Consider the following 5,324-nt stretch of genomic DNA (forward strand, 5'->3'; position numbering starts at 1 on the left):
CTTGGTTGGTCATCTTCAGTGAGAAGGTGACTTGCCTTTTCCTTGTGGTGGTTGCCAGAAATGCCTCTTTTTGTAACCCAAAACAATTCTACTCACTTCACAGAATTCACCAGCTTTTGCCTGTTACCCGAGGAGAGTTTCAGAAAAGCCAGTCCGGGGCAGCCATATTCTGTATGTCACAGTATCGGAGTGTAGGTAGCCCGCTCGGTCCTCAGGAAGGTGTACCACAACTATAACCCAGTGATTTCTCCTTTTTAAAAAATAAAAATAAAAACATTTTAAAATTGATTTTGGAGGAGAGATAGAAACATCAATGATAAGAGAGTATCATTGATCAACTGCCTCCTTCACACCCCCTACTGGGGATCAAGCCCATAACCTGGACATGTGCCCTGACTAACTGTGACCTCCTGGGGCCATACCTGCCAGGTGATTCCTTTTCATGTGTCAGTGCTGGACTGGTCCTGGAGTCTAAGCCGTCTTGTTGGAAACTTTTTTATCCATAACCCTAAGTCAAAAGAATGCTTAAATGAGGATGGATTCATCCTTGAAGCTGCTCAGTAAAGTTACTTCCTCGATCTTTTATTTTGTTCTCTATAATATATTTATTAACACTAGAGGCCTGGTGCACAAAAAGTTGTACACTTGGGAGGGTCCCTCAGCCTGGCCTGCGCCCTCTCGCAGTCCAGGACCCCTCGGGGGATGTCCACCTGCCAGCTTAGGCCTGCTTCCCAGGGGATCGGGCCTAAGCTGGCAGTCAGACATCCCTCTGGCAGCCCAGGAGCCCTCGGGGGATGTCCGCAGTCGGACATCCTTAGTGCTGCCGAGGAGGTGAGAGAGGCTTCTGCCACCGCCACTGCGTTCCCAGCCTTCAGCCCAGCTTGTGGCTGAGCAGAGCTCCCCCCGTGGGAGTGTACTGATCACCAGGGGGTAGCTCCTGCGTCGAGCGTCTGCCCCCTGGTGGTCAGTGCACGTCATAGCGACCAATCCTTTCCGGTCGTTCCTCCATTATGGTCAATTTGCATATTACCCTTTTATTATATAGGATAGCTATCCGCCAGTTCATTTTTCTTTTAATCCTTCCCCCCTCAAAAAGTCCCCCTAGTCTTTGAATAAAACTAATGTTGTAGGAAGATGGGTCATGTTGATTATGTGTAAACCAGTTTCAGAAACATGGCAACTGCAGGATTACCTCAGGCTTTCCCAACGGGTAATTTTTATTCTAGTTTAGTGTGTCTGTTACCCATTTAAATATTTATATAAAAGGCAGGTTTTTAAAATCATAGCTTAAGTAGTGATATTGTTGTGCTTTGCTTCATGCATGGAGAAAAATGAAGACACATATTCTCCAAACCTTATAGTCTTTCTCTAAAGCCCTATTTCCAAAATACTTAAGTGATTCTTTTTCTAGTTTTACCTTCCTACCTGCTGGACTTGTTTTTGCTGCAGAGCAATGTTGCTTTGTGGTTTTTCTCTGGGATAAATTGTGTACTATATGATGTGTTTCAGATCCCACCACTCCAGAATTTTCTGAGTGCTATGTCCCATATACACACCTACCATGTGGTTGGTAGAATACGTGAAATTACTTCTCCTGAGGCCTCTGGAGGATTTTAACGTTTTACAGAAAACAACCAATCTTGGTCCCTGAATATTTTTAGTGTTATAAGTCCAGCTGTTGTATTTCCTCCAGGGCAGCTCATCCTAATCTCAAGGGAGGATGTTAAGGGGGAATAAAGTATCTAGGGGATGGGAGCTGCAGGCCTTAGCACATGAAGTGACTCTCACACCACCTGTAGCAGAGCCCTGGAGCACAGCGGGGTGGCGCTGCTATCACCTGGCAGTGTGTTAGCATAAGTAACGCAGGGTGGCTTGACCATGCTGTGTTTAACATGTGCAGAACTGTCTTCTCTGTTTGTCTTAATAAAGTGGAGTTTTACCATCCTCCGTGTCCTGAGTGTTTTGTTGCTAGGACTAACGACGATGCTAGAAGCAGTAAGAAATAATTCAGGAGGATCTTACTATTGTACTTTCAGCCAACAGACCTAAAGCCATATGTATGGTTTGATTCTCTAGTCATCTCTGGAAGACAAGGATATTGGTATTTAAGTCATTTTTAAAAAAAAGATATTGATTTTTAGAGAGAGAGGAAGGGAGAGGGAGAGGGAGAAACATTGATGTGAGATGGATCGGCTGCCTTCTGCACTCCCCTCACCCTGTGGAGATCACCTGTGGAGATCGAGTCCACAACCTGGGCATGTTCCCTCACTGGGAATGGAACCAGCAACCTTCTGGGGCTTGGGATGACGCTCAACCAACTGAGCCACACCAGCCAGGGCTTAATGTCATTTTTAAGGTTGTGAGAATGAAGGTCTAGATCAATCAAATTATTTCCTCCCAACCCCCGTGTGTAAGAGACAAAACCATTAAGGCTGCTGATGTCTGCTCTAGTTCTCTCCCCATCTTCTTGATCATGTTTGCTGATTAACTCAGACATGAAACAGGGCTTCAAGGTTCCCAGAAATCTTAACTGTAGTAGAGATTTCTTGGAAGAGAAGACATTAGGAGTTTTGGTAAAGTAGACACTGGTGACTATCCCATATCTGTATTAATTTCGTTCTGTAGCCCTAGCTGGTTTGGCTCAGTGGATAGAGCATCAGCTTGCGGACTGAAGGGTCCCGGGTTCGATTCTGGTCAAAAGCACATGGCTGGGTTGCGGGCTTGATCCCCAGTAGGGGACGTGCAGGAGGCAGCCATCAATGATTCTCTCTCATCATTCATCATTGATGTTTCTATCTCTCCCTCTCCCTTCCTCTCTGAAATCAATAAAGATATGTTAGTTTCGTTCTGTAAATCCCTCATGGCCATGAAGAAATTTTAAGACATTTCTGTTGACTTACCACAAGTGTTTAATATCTATTACTATTCCGATCTAGCTATCTTAGTCATTGTTAATATCTTTGCCCTTGGCCTGGCTCTTTTCCTTGCATTGGAGTGTGACCAGGTACATTTTATACATGCACTTCCCTATCTGGCCAGTAGGTGGTGACTCCGGGCCAGCAATGAGATGAAATTTTTATTTGAATTTTAAAAGGTGAATTGAATATGAAACTCTTAAACTGTCCCCAAGATCCCAAGTACTGGGGATTGTGTGAATCTTTGGCTTTCGAAGTTAAACATGGAACCAAAGTTTATGACACTTTTTGATAACCATATTTAAGATTGAGGCTCGAGGAGAAAAACAGTTTCAATCACCTGATTTCCTCTAGTCTTCACCCATTAAGGCTAATTGCACAATTACCTGAGAATCTTTCTTGTTCTTCTGGTCTATTGGCATCTATTTGTTTTATTATCTGGCTGGGGATAGTGAGGGGGAATATACGATTTAATTTCCCGTTATGCTCATTTCCTTCCCCTGACAAGTTCCACACATTTTATCCCAAATTTCCTAACCCACACTGGCTAATGATGTGTTGCTCTTTGAGTGTATTTTAGTAAAATTCTGCCATGGAGCTCAGTCAGTGGCCTTCTCTGAGCAATTGTCTTCCTCCAGCCTGCGGTTTCCAGGACCTCAGTCAGAGGAACGCCAGGGCCTTTTAACTACATTTCCATCCCAGGAGGCCTGACTGCTTCAGTTCACTTCATTAACTCCACCATCTGAGGAAAAGCTGCTCATGCAAGGGGCAGGGGGTGAAACCAGCCGAATTCCTGCGGGAGATTCAGCACTGGGAGTCTTGTTTATTGGTGTCCTCTAGCCATGTTTTTCTGAGATGGCTGAAAGACATTTATCTAAAATAAAATCTGCCACTTGCACAGGGAAACTTGTAAGCGAGCAGTCCGAAGTCAAGAAATCTGTGACGAAAGTGTCTGTGGCCTGCAATTACTTAACTGATCCAGGGACTTCAGCATTTCAGGGAAGTTGGATTCTGCACCCCGCACTCCCCACTCCCCACCCCCAGCCCTGAATCCAGCTCTTGCGCCTTACAGAGTATCTTTCTTCCATGAGTTAAAACTACTTTTCTTCTGAGAACCCCAAACTGAGCAATCTTACAACATCGTGAGAGACAACTACAACCACCTTTTTTGCCTCCAAGAAACTGTCAGCATATACGCAGCAGGAAGCATTGCATCAGCAGATTTATTCTTGGATCTGGGGCATCAGTAATGCCTGCTGGGCAGCAGCCAGGTGTAGGGGTTATATAAGGAGTCTAAGAGAAGCAGAAAGCAGCATTCCGTAAGCATAACCTGTGTGGACTGGTCTGGGAATTAATTCTTTCTGATGAACAGGAAAGCCAAGTAGAATGGGGGGGAACTGGCCCAAATATTAGCTTCTAGTCCAGCGATGGCGAACCTTTTGAGCTCGGCGTGTCAGCATTTTGAAAAAACCTAACTTAACTCTGGTGCCGTGTCACATACTGTATAGAAATTTTTTGATATTTGCAACCATAGTAAAACAAAGACTTCTATTTTTGATATTTATTTTATATATTTAAATGCCATTTAACAAAGAAAAATCAACCAAAAAAATGAGTTTGCGTGTCACCTGTGACACGGGTGTCATAGGTTCCCATCACTGTAATCTAGTCTGAGCCAACAGTTGGGAGGCCGCATGTTAGTTAGCAGGTCATGCTTAGGTTCTTCTTATTCCTTCATTGCTCCTTTCTAGTTCTGTGATTGCTGTCCAGGGAGCCTCCTTACCTCCCGCGTCTGCTGTCTCCCCAACCACACTTACTTAATATTCCTGAGGCATGCTTAGTTCATCACTTCCCTTGAGCTAAGGCCTCAGTGGCTCCCTGTTGCCTACAAAATTAAGTCCAGGCTCACTTTGGCATTCAAAGTCCCCATAATCTAAATCCCAACCTACATTCTTTATGAACTTCACTTCCAACTGTTGAACTCAATTCCTCCCCATGCTCCCACTGCCTTTTTGCTAGATCTTTACTACTTCATGCACTGATATTCCTTGGCTCAGAATGCCTTTCCCACACCCTTCTACCAGTCCAAATCTTGCCCAATTTTTGAAAGCCCTACCTAATTCTATTTTTTTCTTTAAGATTCCCCAATCCCTCCTGCAACTGAATTCCAGGAAAAGTTTCTTTCTGCCGTTTTGTGGTCCATCTCTGTTCTACCTTGTTATTTCTCTAAATAGTTTATTTGTCCCCTTTTTACTATCGACAGCCCCTAGCACATTGCCTTGTATACAGCAAGTATTCTGTATTTGTTGAATGAATGAAAGAAAACATTGCACATGATTTTAAAAAGTGAACATGAACAAATCATCTGTGTGATACTGTATATACAACAACTATTCCACTCCGGGAAAA

At 44.0% G+C, this 5,324-nt stretch overlaps 1 protein-coding gene across 1 annotated transcript in view; it reads right to left on the minus strand.

The window, feature by feature from the left end:
• ANK1 (ankyrin 1, erythrocytic) overlaps positions 1 to 5,324 on the minus strand; it is a 624,245-nt gene that overhangs the window by 420,978 nt on the left and 197,943 nt on the right. The gene's annotated exons all lie outside the window — the stretch shown is intronic.

Source organism: Myotis brandtii, unplaced genomic scaffold (assembly GCF_000412655.1).
Source record: "Myotis brandtii unplaced genomic scaffold, ASM41265v1 scaffold103, whole genome shotgun sequence".
NCBI classification, from domain to species: Eukaryota; Metazoa; Chordata; class Mammalia; order Chiroptera; family Vespertilionidae; genus Myotis; species Myotis brandtii.